This window comes from Cupressus sempervirens, chromosome 3, assembly GCF_028749045.1.
Source record: "Cupressus sempervirens isolate cs-2001-9-10 chromosome 3, ASM2874904v1, whole genome shotgun sequence".
NCBI lineage: Eukaryota > Viridiplantae > Streptophyta > Pinopsida > Cupressales > Cupressaceae > Cupressus > Cupressus sempervirens.
This window is the reverse complement of record NC_143120.1, coordinates 936,146,315-936,163,794: the sequence shown is the minus strand read 5'-3', so window position 1 is coordinate 936,163,794 and position 17,480 is coordinate 936,146,315. Positions and strand designations below refer to the sequence as shown.

Here is a 17,480-nt window from a genome sequence, read left to right as displayed (position 1 = left end):
GGGAGCCATTGTTGGTTGATGATTTGGATCATCAGGGAAGAAAGGCATAGGAGGCCTTGAAGCTAGTTTACCTCCCTGTATCAATATATTTTTTGCCCTTATCGCTATATCATAAGCATTAGGCAAGGTATCTACTCCCATAGTTTGGATTGTAGTGGCAATATCACTATTAAAAGCTCTAAGGTAATGCAAGAATGTATTACCTGGGGTAGGCTTCACTGAAGTAGGTATTCTATCCCATGTCTTTTGAAATCTATAGTTAAAATTAGTCATACATTCATGGGGGGCTCTTTTTATAGTAGCCAACTGTTCTAAAAGTGACAAATAATCACTTTTATCCTCAAAATGTTTGCACAATCCTGCTCCTAATCCATCCCATTCTATTATAGAACCATGAGCTAAACTTCTATACCATTGTAGTGCTTTTCCTTTCAAGGATGAGGCTAGGAGCCTAACTGCAACATCATCCTCTATGATGCCATGGATATTGCAGACATTTGCAACCTCTTGAATGTGTTCTGAGGGGGAGATAGAAGTTTCACTAGTAAATTTTGGTATATTTTTGAGTGCAGCTACTGGTATGTCATGTCTTTGAGCTAATAGGAGAGGGCTCCCACCATTAAAGGTGGCGAAAGTGTGAGCTCTAGGCAACGCCATATAGACAAGTGATCTATTGATATGTATTGATGGCAGTCTAGGTTGAGATCTAACAGGAGGAGGAGTAGAGATAGATCTTGTAGGGGTATTTCTTACTACTGCACTCCTAACTGGTGATAAAGATATTCTAGTCTTCCTTCTCCTAGAGTTTGAAAATGGAAGCTCTTGATATTGGAACTTACCTCTAGAAGATGCCCTTGTTTCAGCTCTGGGCATGAATCACTGCAACTTTGGTCTGGAACTAGATATGTATTTAAAGCTCAAAGTCACCAAGTACTTTGAAGAATGAGCCTCTTAAAGGCTTTGAACACTAAAGCCAGTACTATCTCTTCAGCATTGATCTTGAAATTTTCTCTTTTGACACCAGTAGGCTTGAATTTTTTTGAAAAGGAGTCCCACTGGGCGTGCCAAAAACTGTTGTCACTTAGGTTTGCACCCTTGTCCAGAGCCTATGCGTGAGGACAACCTAGTGAAACATGGAAACAACCTCCAAGCTATGGGACTTGAACTATGAGGTTGAGTCTTCGGAGAAGGCCGGATTCCTCTTACTATCAGGGTGCACCTAACTACTCTTGGAGAAGAAAAGGGAGAAGGAGAGCATGAAAACAAATCTACCTAGTCTAATCTAAAGAGGTGATGCACCAAAATAGAGTGTTCAGACCAATCTCTGCCCATATATGCACTATTGAACTAGAATGAAACTAAGGATATACACATTCAGACTTGCTTTAATCAAATAACCACATGCAGATCAAAAAATCAAGATGAATGACACAAGGAAAGAGAGATTCACTTATATATCATTCACAGGCCAGCAGAGATATAGTCATGCAGATTACAGACTTTCACAAAACAATGGTGAAGGCAAAGAGTTCTTGCACTTTCATACCAATGGCTGAAGGAGATAAAATAGAGAATCATACAGTTTAGAGGCACAGGGGAATTTACACTAGAATTGTAGAGCAACTACAGAGAAAAGTAAGAGAAAGGTCCACACTAACAAAATCTACAAAAGTTGCCTTTATAGTTCAGGCATAACTGAGATTTTCCCTCCAAAACTGTCCTGCAACCACCGCCATTGAGACCTGTAAGAAACAATCATGGAGAAAATCTGATTTGGGTACAGATCCAGATGCAAATGATATCTGATCCTCTGTATCAAATAATGCCTTTAGAAGACAGAAACAACGCCATTAATTGTCCTGATCAGGTAGATGGATTGGATCGGAGTGGTAGAGTGTTCTTCCGCATTCAACATTCATTTATGGGCAGTTAGGACCGATCATAGATATCAAATCGTGTAGAAAACCTGATCTCTTATCATTTTTGGTGCATGAATCAGCAAAGTCAGCAAATAAACCGAACTCTACATCCAGAACGAGCCACGTGGGCCAATAACTTCCTTTCTTTCTGCCACCTCGCAAGGTCTTCCCGTGTTGACCACTCTTTTCTAACTAACTGTGCCATCTTGTTAAAACCTGACCGCGATGGCTTACAACACAACCGCCAACCCTTAATTGTCAACCTTGGCCGGGCTTGCAAGACACATGTCACCAAGGCGCTATGTTGCTATGAATATCTTTCGAGCGCTTTCTCATAGCGAGATAGCGCTTGCCGTAGATCTTCTTGAATCTGATGATCGTGAAGACTCGCCATTTCCTGCGCTTGCCTTTAAGACTTCTGGGCCCACGGACCACTGTCAGCACTCCTGGCATCTGAATCAGCCCGAACTGGTACCATCCCCGCAACTTTATAACACTCGACCCCACTGATCCACGTGGCGAAAGGGCGCTATGTCGCTAATGTTAACATCCTTGCAGTTCTCCATTGCGAGATAGCGCCTGCCGTGGATCTAATTCACATCTACGATGCTAAAACTCTTTGCAGGACTACATACCTAGTCAATTGGATGGGCCAATGAGATCTACCTTCATACTCTAACCTACCTGACAACTGCCATGAAAGACAAGCCACCTGTTGATACCTTATGAGAAAGTGGGCCCATGACGTCAACTGTGCCACACGTCGCCGAGGCATTATGTTGCTATGGGTATATATCGTGCAACTCTCAATGGTGCAATAACGCCTACCGTAGATGTTCCTTGATTTGGCGGCGAGCAAGATGGGTCTGTCCTGTCAGTATACCGACTAATAGAAACTAGCCACGCGCCAACCTGTCTGACAACCCTCGTTTGCGGCCAACCAAGTGAACAAGACCCACATTCTGTACAGTCATCTTTAGCCAATGAAAATTGACCAACTATCAACGCGTCTGACAAGTCACATCACGATATCTGACAGGGCACACTTGGGACCCACCGTACTTCCAAAAATTGTCGCAGGGTCACTTTTCGTCTGGGCGCTATGTCGATAACGGTGAGAAGCCCAGATTTTTCGATAGTACCATGGCGCCCACCGTGGAACTAGAAAAGCCCGGTGCTAGAGAAACAATCAGGGAAAAGGGGACCCACTTGACATGCGACAGAAGGGCGCTATGTCGTTAATGCAAAACATCATGCAACTTTCAAAAGTGACATAGCGCCAACCGTCGATATCATTAGATCTGACGATGGAGAACTTGCGGGCCGCAGAAACATATCATAAGGTTTGATTTTTTAATAATGTTGATATCCTTGGGATGTTTAAAATAATATTAAACTGGGCAATGACTGTTGGCGGGTAAGCATTTAACATTCAAATATTTGGCGGGGGGGGGAGGCACAAAATGCAACATATCCCACATAAGACAGTGGTGTGAGCCACTAGCCACATGAAAAAATTGCAGTTGGACTAAGAAACTTTATTCCAAACTTGCTTCCACCAAGGGGCCTCAGCATCCCTAAATAATTGTCTAGTTATCTTTTGGTATCCAGCAGAGACATGATATTTACAAGACAAGGTACCTCCCCAAGCCAAAACATCTGGACCTAGCAAAGAGGAAGACTCTCTAGAGAATGCCTATTAATTCTACTGGCCAACATTCTTACTATTGACATTTAGGAAATCATATTATGAAGATAATTGGTAATTGAAATCTTTGTTATCAATTGGCAATTACATCTACATTAGGGATTTTTATACTTCTACATGCAAGATGCCAAGAAATCTTTGTTTGACATTAATATTGCCTACAAGTTGGGAGTTTGGTATTTTTGTCAATAGCCTACTCTTAGTGTTGAATGTTCTAAAGCATATTAGAGGGGTTTATAGCCCTATCAAATAGAGTATATCACATCATAGTTGGGCGATTTCATAGTGTTGTTGGGCATTATTCTTTTCTACACTTAGGTGACTGAAATCCCAGTCATTTGGTGTGTCTAATTTGCTATTGGAACCATCTTTGGCATGACTTATACTATAGAGATTAGCGTTTGAAATCTCTATTCATGGCAGAGGGTTTATTTAGCATTTTGTGGTCTCTCCTATTTCAACATTTCCTTGCATAGCTGGCAGCATTCATTTCTAATGATCTTGGAGCTGCATTTGGGAGCGTTGGAGATAGATTGTAATCCCTTTGAGACTAATAATTGTAGATCAAACATTTCAGCAAATTACTAGGCTCTTTACTATTATTGAAGAATAACTAAATTGTATTTGGTGAAAATTGTTTATTCAAGGGAGTTAATTGAAAGTGGAATTTACTTATTTATTTTTATTGTTATTCCACCATTGCATTTAGTTAGTCTCTAGTCAAATAAATGGGGGTCTATTATTATTCTGGCATCATTTCACATATTGAGGAAAATCTAAAGCTTACATTTCAAAAACTTAAGATTGAAGCTAACAAACTCTAGAAACACATATTTTGTTCATTATTGTTAGTGAGAGTCAGTTTGGGCTCAATGCAATGGCATCAAAGCGATTTCTTGCCAGTCTGGAGGGAATTGGGCTTAGTGACATTGGGATCAGTGCTTAATTCAAAGTTTGTTCAGTGCATTATTCAGGGAGTTGTTATTTAACATTATGAATAGGAGATTTAATCTAGGAAGACATTATACCTGTAGAGATCGCACTTCTCCACCTAAGGATGGAGAACAAGATATATAGTTTGGGATACGTTTTAAATCAGTAAGTAGTATTTGTTGTTGTTTAAAGTGAATATCGAAAGTTACAGTAGATAGTTGAAGTTCAACATACCATGATGGTATTTATTTTTTGCTGGTGTTCTAGTGTTGCATTGTTATGTCCCTATTCTTGAGAATCTAGTGAGGCCATTGTGCTTCACCAAGTGTTTTGTATAGCGGAAAGCATAAAGTGCAATAAAATAATCAATATATAACAAGTTGTGCCTCATAGAAAATAAACTTACTGATGCATTACTATGGAAGCAAAATTGATGTTCATTAATCCAAAGATAGAACTCTAATTTTAAGATTAAATGTTGCCAAATTTAATCAAATTATTCCTAGGCTTTATTTCCTTGTGCAAAAGAAGATAGATGTTGATGTGTATGTTTCACAATGTTGGTCGGTTGGTATTCATGAAGAGTCATCTTTTGGTGCGACTTCTTGTCTACAAATGATGTTCTATATTTGAAGATAGACAACATCATAGTCATTTTGTTTTCCAGTAGTAAGACAGTTCGATATTTCTGTTTTATGTTTTTTTGTTGATAAGTGATAAGAATATTATATTCTCTCTTTCTGTAGATAAGTTAAAACATCTATGTTGTGAAGGCTTGAGTTTTCTGAATGTTCTGCTAAACTGTACATGTTTTGCTACTTGCGAAGGTTATGATTAATGTTTCTATTTTCTTTGTGACCTATGATGGTGTTATTGGAGTCACAATGATGTTTTGGATCTAGTTTCATCTTTTTTCATATCTGTCATACTTAAGCCTACCATGTTTATGGTTATGGTGCAGCTCTGTTATTGTTACCAGCACATATATGTCACCGTGTTTATGATGCAGTTGTAACATCAAATGTTATTAGAGATGAAACAACTCTTCCCATAACTGTCATTGTCCATGTTGAAGTGCACGTGCCATTGAGCATTACACTCTATTGGGATTACCATGCTTGTTGGCAACAGTCTTGTTGAGATCGCTTTTTATGATCATCATGATTTATTGTATTTTGCAAAATGTTCAATTAAGATTGTGACTATGTGGCTCTTTATATTTTATAGAACTCAGAATGGTGTGGGATGTATTCTATGAGTTTCATGAAATCATCAAATAATTTGCAGATACACCTATTGTTCCTTTGTGTCAGAGTAAAACTCAAACAAAGAAGATGAGATTTCAGAAAATGAATTGTGAACTTCAAATTCAATCACATAATCACCATGGATAGAGAAAAAATTTGGTCTGCATAAACATAATGAATTGAAGGCATAACTTATTAAATATTGAACCAAAAGATTATAATTTATTCAATGACAGATGGAAGATTACACAAGACATCATACACAAATTTGAGGGTAAAAACCCTCCAATTGAGGGTGAAAATATTCACTTCAAAACTTAATAAAAACCAATAACTATCAGTACAATTCTAGGCACAGTCTGTTGTTTTGTACTATAGTCATACAATGGCATTTACCAACCCTTGCATTAGGGTTCCCCAGGACATTTATAGCCTTCTCCTCAGTTTTTGTGTTTGATTAGGGCTTTTTTTAGCCTCTTAGCAAAGTTAGGAAACAAAAAGAGAAAAATTGTTGAGCAACTTTTCAAAAGTTGCTAGCAACATTTTGTTGCTTGAGCCACTTTTGCTCATACATTGCAAATGACTATTGTAGCTAATACATGACACCATCTCAAAGGAATTTCAGTGACATTGAGTTGGCTGAGGTAAGTGCATCCATTGGAATAAAGGCTCATAGAAGCAGGTCAGAATGCCATCTCCTATATGATTGCATAAATGAAGTAATATTGGAAATATTAGGATCATTCCTTAATTAATTATCATTCTTGGGAGAGACCAACAAAAAGTTGTTCTAAAATATCCAAGGCATATCTGGTAAGTAATAATAGTGTTGAGCATAGGTGTCATGTGGACATTTTTCTCCAAGAAAAAGAACTTCTAAAGGCTCTGTAACATTGCCACATGAACTTCAAGTTCCATGTGATGCACATTAAGATGAAACGAAATAAGGAAGGGGGAGCTACCTTGCCTAGATTGGAGGATTACAAACTAGAATTGGGACCATTTGAGCAAGGGTGTAGATGTGAAGAGAGTGATGGACAGAATAAGTGTAGAGATCTTCATGAAGAACCTTGCTTTACTCATATCAACATACTCCCTTTGAGGTTGCCCTAGAGAATTTCACGACCGAGATGAATTAACAAAGAATGAAGGAAAGGCAAGAAAGAGAAGCTCCTGTAGAAGTAGTATCACTTGTTGTCATTACTGGGTTACCATTGGCTGAGGTTGTGGATCAGCCCTATAGACAATTCATTCAAGGTGATAAGATTCTCAGAGGGATGGAAGGCACAATGGGCTGGTCCGTATGAGTGGATAGAAATCACATTGATAGAGTTAGAAGTTTCAAAGTTATTTTGAAACATATTTTGTATATCCAATGTATATGTTTGTCATGTTTCTGTTCAACAATTACCTTGTCATAGTAGTTTCTCTCATATTTTGGTTATATAGGCTGTAATTAGTGATGCAAGTTGTGCTTCTGTCATACAGGACATACAGTACTATCTGCTAAGCAGTAAATGGTTATCATTGTAGCTTTTTGAAGTAGAAGTAATAAGAAAAAGTAAACACTCAAAAAGGTTAAAGAATCCTTCAAAATTCAAGAAACTTTAACACTCCATGAAAAATCAATGTCTTTGAATTACAAATTAAATAGACTAAACATTATGTTGAGGTGCCATGGCATTAGTATGGAGATTGAGGCATTTGGGCAACAATCATGGCCTTGTACACTCAAAATACTCTGATAGTAGTTCCCAACTTGTTATTGGAATGACAACATTGTCAGACATTAACCCCCATAACGCTTGGTTGCTACAAACATTCTCTAACCTACTTTGATAAGTGGCAAGATGACATGTGCATTGAGTTAGATATGCATTGATAGCACTTAATTTTTTCAAGTTTTCCACATAGAATGTTTATCTACCAATCAGAATCTTGATCTTTGTTTTAAAGTCATTTATGCTAACCTTGGCTTCCATATCTTGTGAGTTCACTTGATCATCTACGTCAATGGATAGGTCAACTTGGACATCTACTTTAATTTGGCCACGTTGTAACAGTCTCATTCTTGAATGAAATATTTGATAGAATTTTCTTTTTATGTTACACCTTCTTCCATATGAATCTATGTTACACAATTGTATAGATCTATTTCAACTCAATTACCATTTCCTACTATCCCATGTGGAACAATATAATAATTTTATAAAAATCATCCTATTATTATCCAAAATGAGCACGTCCCAAAGGTAGTTAGTCCAATGACACAGTGAGAGATGAGTGTCATCCTTTGCGTTTGTTTATTAGAATTCAGATTCTACATGACAGTCAATTGTGGGTCCGACATCATCACAATCTGCATTGGTACAGAGACAACAGGGAAATCTAGAAAGCTATGTTAGACAACATTCACTTCTGGCAACTAGACAGACGATGTCAGCCAAATGGCCAAATTGAATCTGGTCCAGGATTGAAGGTGTTATATTTTAGCCTTTTATAAGCAAGAAACAAGATCTTACTTTTTACTTAATAGTTTATTTTTTTTCGAGCAAATTATTCTATATCATCTATTTATTAATCTTGATTTTCGGGCATTTTTAAAACCTTTTTTTCAGAGCGATCTTTTGTAAGCAATAAGAATCATGCTTGTGTTCAATGCTAGAAATATAATTTGCATTTGAATCTTGTGCATGATTAGTCCTCTCAAGCAACACCTTCTCTGCAAGCTGGTAGTGGATCAACAACATCTATGGTATCTAGTCAAGCGTTTTTGTGCAATTCTCGAGGTTAAGAAGTTCTAGGTATCTTTATCAATTATTTTGCCTTTTGGAAATGCAGATACTATTATTATTTTAACTAATCGAAGCTCCACTGGTCAACATTTAAATTTTTTTTAAATTTTTATTTAGATGTGAGGTATTTAGTGTATGTTGTAGCTAATCTGGGACAATCATTGCATTCTTTTTTGCGTGTTTGTACCAACCAAGAAGATGTTTGCACATCAACTTTTCTAGGGACTTCACCCCAATACCTATTTGTTTCCCCTTTTTATCAATGCAAGATAAACGATCACCTTATAATATTTGTATTTTAATTAAGAATTCTGTGGTAAATATATTTTAAACTGTTCATTTACATAAGTTAGCTATGGCAACTGAGTTCCATTAATATTCATGACATATTTCTTCTATGAACTTTTTTTCACGTGCTTCAGTAAAATCACAAGAAAAGGGAACCTACAAAATATATAAATACATCTAAGCAATGCTAGTATCAGAGATAAGAAGGATGTTACCACATACTTCCTCTTTTGTTTTTTCAAATCTTTTGGATGGAGGACTGGCAAGACAGACTGATTGAAGTTATCAATTACATGGATATTTTTTGTGAAATAATATATCGTGTTTAGACATTACTTATATTTTTATATGTTAATGGTTTTCCTTGTGCTTGTGCATGACAGTTACTAGACAAACTTTAAACAGCTTTGGAAATGCTCTTAATATTGAAAAATTGGTGGCTACTGCTGAAAAACGAGATGTAGCTATTGAGGTATGTTCTTTAGAAATGAGATGTTGCCATTGTTTTAATCTGAATCCTTGTGGATCCATCAAAAATGTATCTAACCAATGAAGTCATCAAGTAACACTGCAATCAACTTTTAGACACACACACACACACATACACACATATATGATATATGTATGTATGTTATGTGTATGCATAAATATGCATATGTCTATATGCACATGTGTACATATATCTACATTTGTATATATTTATAAAGCTTAATTGGATTCAGGAACATTACATTTTTATGTAAGCTTTATTTCGATGAGGATCAAAACTCTTAGTGGTACAATTACCAATTCAGTGTTGAGTGAGTATCATTGATGATATATGAACAAATGTTGACCTCATGGAGATTAGAAACCTTATATTAATTGGTGGCTTTGACCTCAAAAAATTCGGCTGCATCTGCATCACTCACATAATTGATGGTGCCCTATGCATAAATGTCAAATTGTTCCATATTGTATCAAGCAATTGTTTATTATCCAAGCCATTTAATTTGCAACCTTTTAAATCTCTGCAAAGATAAAGTTGGAGTAGGAGAATTTTTCTTTTCAAAGGTGTCCTCTGATTGTAAAGTATCCATTCTATTATCTATTGAACAACTTTTTAAATCTCTACAAAGATAAAGTTCAACAGATAATAGAATGGACACTTTACAATCAAATGACACCTTTGAGAAGAAAAATTCTCCTGCTCCACCTTTATCTTTGCAGAGATTTAAAAGGTTGCAAATTAAATGGCTTGGATAAGAAAAAATTGCTTGATACAGCATTAAAAAAATTCGACAAAACATTGGTGAAAATTTTGACCAATTCTTGATAGTTTTCTACCCAGAATTTGTTGAAATTCCCACCAATTATTAAAAAATTCGACCAAACATTGGTGGAAATTTTGACCAATTCTTGATAGTTTTCTACCAAGACTTGGTAGAAAACTATCAATAATTGGTGGAAATTTCCACCAATGTAGAAATTATTCATATGAGTTAGAGTAGAGTCAGTTTTCAAATGCATTCCAATTTCAAAACTCTTTAACTTTTTGAGTGGTTACAAACTTGAAAAGTTAGTTAAGCCAGAATGACATATAAATTCACAAATCTCAATGTAATAGGGGGACTTTTTGGACTTGGAGAGAGGGAACACTTGTGTTTTGATAACAAGACAATATTTGGAAAGTGTGTTCAATTGTTGTTTTTGTAATTAGTCATTTCCTATGTTCTTGGTGCTAGGAAATAAAAGAAAGTACATTTTCCGTTCTTTTTCTACTGGATCTGAATTGTTGAAGTGTTGATTCATCAGTTTGAATATTTTCATGGTATGGTGTAATCACTGAATTAACATTGTGTTGATGATAGCTCTCAAACGTAGTTCTTGTTTGTTCTCATTAGCAGTCTACATCAATTTTATGAAAACATTGAAGTCGTCTGGTGCATTCGTCATCAATAATTTCCTTTCTATATTTTAAGTTGTAATCGTCTTTATTTGAAAAATAAAAAACTCATCTTACGAGGGAGTTGCCCCTCTAAATGAAGAGGAAGATTGTAATATGTTAATGATCGGTTTTAATCTCTCCAACAGTTGGCACAGTTGTCACTGTTCACAAGGCAAACAAGGTCAGTTTCAAAAGTAACTATCGCAGTGACAAATATGTTTACCAACACATAGATTTTTAATAAAAAGATATATTAATTTATAACAATTATTTTTTACTTTTTATTTTAATTTCTTTTTAAATATAAGAAGTTGTAGACATTTTGAAATCTACCATTAATTGACAATCACTCAATGAAGAAACATATAAAATTTTGGTATTAAGAAACATATAATATTCTAATATAAAAAAAAATCTAAATATTAAAGAACACAAGCCTATTATTTACATTTAATATTAAATAAAAATATTTATACTACTGTAATTTAATTATTAAATACAAAAAGTAGTCTTGTGAGTACTTCATAAACGATACCGGAAAATAGACTTTTTTATTTTAATTTCTTTTTTAATATAAGAAGTTGTAGACATTTTGAAATCTACCATTAATTGACAACCACTCAATGAGGAAACATATAAAAATTCTGAAACATATAAGATTTCAATATAAGAAAATATCTAAATATTAAAAAACACAAAACTATTATTTACATTTTATATTAAATAAAAAAATTTAAAAATAATAATACCATCTTAATTTATTTATTAAATACAATCGTCACTGCTGACCTTTTAGATAAAAGTTTTATAGATATTTTTTAGTGCGCCATTGACTGATAAGCAACCAACGCTAAAGAAAAGAAAAAGATTCCGCAGGCCTTATTAGTAGGGAGGGAAATGGAGTCCAAACCCTAATTGCAGAACTTCCCCAAATGGCCGATCAGAGCAGTTTGAAGGATCGTGTGGCCATCGTAACAGGCGCAGAGAAATTGCGCTTCACTTGGCCCGCAAGGGTGCAAAATTGGTGATCAATTACGCTGGAAATGCAGAGAAAGCAGAGGAAGTTGCCCTAAAAATCAACGAGGGCCATGATACAGTGAGAGCCGTGACCTGCAAGGCCGATATCTCCAAGGCGATCGAAGTTAAAAAACTCTTCGATGTGGCCGAGGAAGTATTCGGCGCCGTGCACATTCTGGTTAACAACGCGGCCATTGCCGACTCCAAATGGACACCCGTGGTAGAAACCCTCGAAGAATTGTGGGAATCGACCTTCAGCGTGAACTGTAAAGGAACCTTCCTCTGTTCCAGGGAAGCCGCGAACAGACTGGTAAAGGGCGGCGGGGGCCGAATTATAAACCTAAGCTCGTCTAGTGTGTTGTCACAGAGGCCTGGAAGTGCAGCATACGCTGCCAGTAAAGCAGCCGTGGAGACGATGACGAAGATTTTGGCCAAGGAATTGAGGGGAACAAAGATTACAGCAAATTGCGTGGCCCCTGGCGCGGTAGCCACAGATATGTTGTTTGCAATACAGAATTACGAAGTGATTCAAAGCCTTGCGCAGGCGCCTCCGCTTGAACGGCTGGGCGAGGTTACTGACGTGGCGCCCGTCGTGGCGTTCCTGGCCAGTGATGAGGGAGAGTGGATCAATGCTCAGGTTGTCGGGGTCAGCGGTGGCTATGTGTAAACCTGAAACCCTAATCTGTTTGCGTGACGACTGTACCTGAAACCCTAGAAGTTATCTTCTTGCTTGATGTTGGGGATTAAATAACACTGTATCTGCAACCCTCGATTAAAGTCTCTAGTGTGGATTTCAAAGCTGATATCCAGAGATGACTAAACCCTAGATATGTGTGCTTGTGTTGCTTATAATGTTTCAAATGTCTACTTTTGATTGATGGGGATTGTCAGATTTGGTTCATAGCTGTTTTTGTTGTTTCGCCATGAAAAGGTCTTTACTTGTATGATTTCGTAGGCTGTCAAGTGCGGACGGTGTACAAGTACCTGGTCATAGCCCAAATATTTGCACCTGGTCATAGCCAGTGCCGTCAGTTCCGTTACTACAACTTCCGTCTCCTTTTTATTATTAATGGTCGTTGACAGTTTGGGAGTTGTGCCAGATTTATTATTAGTTCCTAATAGGCAGGGTATTAGTGTAGGCAGGGTACTAATGTTTTTGTTGTGGTCACCAAATTAAATTTTATGACCAAAGTCTACATATTGCTAAAGTTTACAATGATTTATTTTTAAATAAAATTTTAAACATTAATTTCTTATTTGTGATTGGCTAATTTCTATTTTTGTAGGGGTAATATTCAATTTTCTCCAACAAAAATTCAATTTTTTTTAATATTAATTAATGAATGCATTAATTACAACTTTATCTTTTTAACAATTGTGATAAGTGGATTAACTTTAATATATAAATAAATGATTTTATTGTATTTAATGTAAATATGATTGTAATGATATTTTAAAAGTATTGAATATTTTAATAATATTTTTTAATACAATAAGACAACATAAAGAAGATCAAATATTTAAAATTGATTAGTTTGCAAATTTTTCTGTATTTTTTTTTTTTTTTTCTAGGTAATTTTTATATTTTATTAAGTAGAAGTAAAGATTTACAATTTTTAGTCAATTCATGCCTACCAAAGATTTGAACATCTTGACACTAAGCCACTAAAACTATTCAGCTATACCCATTATACATTTGACAAAATGGTCATAAGCACCGAAGAACCTCCATGTATTTTATCTACTTTCTAACCATCACATAAGGCAAAATGTCATAATCAATAGATAAAGTAATTTGTAATCAGTATATCAATATTTAATTTGATCAAAAAGTTTATTAATTAATTTTTTGAAATTTTTATTATGTTTCTTTTGTATTATCTGATTTGATTTATTTTTTCTAATTTCAAATTGAAATAGAATTTAGAAATAAATTTTAAATTCTATATATAGATAAATAGAAAATTTATTAAATTTAGACATTTATATATGAACATAAAATTTATTAAATTTTTAAATAACAAATATAAATGATTTCAAATGGCCTCCTTTTGTGTTTAAATAAACATTCTTATAGACATAGTTGCAATCTCTTTCAAGTGCTCATGTGTTTCACAAGATTAACTACATGCAATTATTTATAGAAATCTAAATAATAAGAAAAGGAGTTTGTATAAGACAATCTCTAAAATTGAATTATATATCTCTACAAGACTAACTTTATGGCCATCTTCATTGTGGGGTTGTGAAAAGAAATAGAGGTTGTGCGGATATAAAGTTGTCTTCATAGGGACAAAGATTAGTTGGGTATGGAAGTCTTTGTATCATATATTTATGGGCAAGAGAGTAATTATATGTAATGTTTAGGTGCCTTTGTAATAATATGAAAAAAACTTTGTCTTAAAAATAAGATTTTTCATCTAAAACAAAGTCTATTTGTATCTTACGTGGATATTGAGATTTATATTTCAATAATAGTAATTTAATAAATATATTATTTCTATTATTTTAATAATACTTGATATGTTTTATTTGTTTTCTTTTTTTACATACAATTTATTTATTGTTTTTGTTGGAATTATGATTTTTAATTTTAGTTAATTGTTATTTTATTTTATTTATTAGAAACTGACAAAAATCATGCAAATTAAAATAATTAAGATTTTAAATTCTTAACCAATAAACAAATCTACATTTCTAAAAAATCAACAAAACATTTGAATTGTAAAATAGATCTAATAATTATTCTTTATTTAAAAATATTAAAATATTTTTATAATAAAATTTAAAAAAATAAATTATTATAAATATGTTTCTTTTAATACAATCATTATTATTATTATTTAAAAAAAAAAATTCATTACATTTTCTTTTTCTTCTTGTAATATTTAAAACTGCTCGACAAACTAATACTAATATTAAATTCTATTTCAATTTGAAATTAGAAAAAATAAATATTCAAATAAAATAATCTTATATTTGAAAAAAAAACATAATTCAAAAAAAAAATCAAAAAATCTAATTGAAAAATGTTTTGATCAAATCAAACATTGATATACTAATTATAAATTACTTTATATTAATTATAATATAAAATAAATCAATGTAATCAAAAAATAATAAATAAAATTAGTAGTAAAGATTTCTAATTTCTAATTTATCATGTATGTAAAGAAATTTCTAAGTTTCCATTCTGAAAAAAAAACATTTTTAAGTGAGCGCATTAGATTAAATAGTAAGTGTTTTCATGAGGTTGTAAGAGGCACTTGGCACTTGGGTGATGAAATTTTATATTAAAAAAAACACATCCTACCCATCATTTAGTTAAAATTAAAAACAAGAGTTCTAATAGAGCTTTAGTCCCTGCCTTATGGAAAAGATGAAGTCTTAAAACATTAAGACTATGCATAAAAGAGTTGTTGGACATTCTTGCAAATTGGTCCTTAATATAAATATCAATTCAGAAAAGTAATCTAGAATTAAGAAAAGAATTGTGCACAAATACAAATGTCATAAAAGAAAAGATGTTTTAGGCAACAAGACAAAAACACGAGTTGATGATTCAAGTCTAAGTAAAGACCAACTTATGCTGAAGATAAGTTAAAATTGTTGGATAAAAAGACGGGTTTGCTAATAACTAAATGTATTCAAGTGTTGGTTACTAACTTCAAGCAATCTAAAAATGATCTTTCACTATTAATCAGTTAAGTCGCCAAGACATGTTCTAATGCCATCCTATTATACTGAAGGAAATATGTGTTAGATTTATTACATTAATCAAGCTGGTTTCTAAGTTTAGTTTAAATAAATAAATCACTTAAATGTATAGTTGTTGGAAGTTATTCCCATAAGTAGTTTTTGTAAGGGAAAATAAGGCTATATAAAGATACTCAGACATCAATGTATATAATATTCAATATCATTTTTAGTATCAATTCAGTTTGTATCCGAATGTATACAAAAAATATGAATCAATAAAATCAACATTTTATATTTTAGCTCTTTCATTTGGTATCAGAGCGGGTTGATCGATGGGGAGAAGAGTGTTGTTAAATGGATTTTGGATAATCAGACCCTAACTTCTGTGGATTTATTGAAGAGAGGTTTGAGATTTATTGTGCAGATATTTTATATTATATTGTCCATGAATATGTTATGATTTTTTTTTATCAGGAATAAAATAGGGATCGGTTGCAGATTACATGCATCACTCAGTTTTTCATTTACATTATTTGTTCTACAGTATTCTTTTCTAAACAATGGATAAATTATCTACAATTCCCAAATTTGAAGGGCCTAAGTTCCACACATGGCAAATTAAGATACAATTGCTTTTGATTGAAAAAGATCTATGCGACATTGTTAATGGAACTATTCAGAAACCCCAAGATGCAAATGAAATAACAAAGTGGGCAACTAAAGATCATAGGGCCTCTGCATTGATTGGACTTGGTCTATCAAATGCATTTTTGCACATATTGATCTTTCAAAGACTTCAAAAGAAATATGGGATGGGCTTAACATCTTGTTTGGTTCACAGGCTTTTAGTGCAAAAATGTCCATAAAATAAAAGTTGTTTAGGTTGAAGATGAATGAAGGTGATAACATTGTTCAACATATAAGTACTTTTCGTTCACTTCTTAATCAACTTGTAGGTATGAACTCTAAAGTTGATGACGATGATGCCAAAGCAATCCTACTTAGTAGCATGCCTTCAAGCTTTGATCATAATGTTTTCACTTTGAACAATATGAATCCTAGCCTAGAAACTATAATTTCTTCTTTAATTGATGAAGGAAGTAGAGCTCATGGGTAAGTGCACCGAGTTGTGGTGCCAAAAAAATGACACTCTTTTTTTTTCATTTTTCAATAGTGTGTACGTGCTTTTAAAAAAGCAAAATTTTATCAATGGGCTACATACCCGCAGCCCATTCATTTTAACTCTTTTTTTTAACCTCTCCTCACAGCAATGCGTACAGGAATTGGAGAAAATCAAACATTTCACCACTCGCCTTGCCAATATGCCTCCTCGTCGGTGAAATTCAAGATCACGAGCATGTCATATGTGATCTAGATTTCATTTTGCATTGTTTGATATGTTTTTTTTTTATTGTTTTGTAGGTTTTTTATATTGTTTTGTAGGGTTTTTACAATTTTTCTTTAGATTTGTTTATTTATTTAGATTTCAATTGATTTTTTTTCAAGAAATGTGAATAATCAACCGAAAAATCCCCAAGAAGCTCAAAACCCTCAAGAAAATCGAAACCAAAACCCTCCGCAAGAAGAACAAAAAATTTCGCAGCCTGAACCAATTGCAAGACCTCCGCCTGGCACACAAGAAAATATAATAAATAAAATAGAAGGCAAAACTGAATTAGAAGGACTCATTGGTCAGTTGAAAGAATCTGGACAAACCAATCCAATGAGAGCTCAATTGGCATCGCACCTCGAATCTATTAAGACTCAGATAGCTTCAGTTAGTGGTCAATTAGATGTTTGGCGGGTTAAGAGGGATGAACAAAAAAGATTTTATGAAAATAAATTGTCATATCAAGATGTTAAAAAAAAAGAAATACCAAAAGGTACAGTATGTGCATTACTTAGAAAACTCGGTGAGCAAAATATTGTTAGAGAGGGTACTAAACG

At 33.9% G+C, this 17,480-nt stretch overlaps 1 pseudogene; it reads left to right on the top strand.

Annotated features, from left to right (window-relative positions):
* The first annotated feature begins 11,657 nt into the window (after positions 1-11,657).
* Positions 11,658-13,090, top strand: LOC149569830 (short-chain type dehydrogenase/reductase pseudogene; annotated as a pseudogene).
* The last annotated feature ends 4,390 nt before the right edge of the window (positions 13,091-17,480 follow it).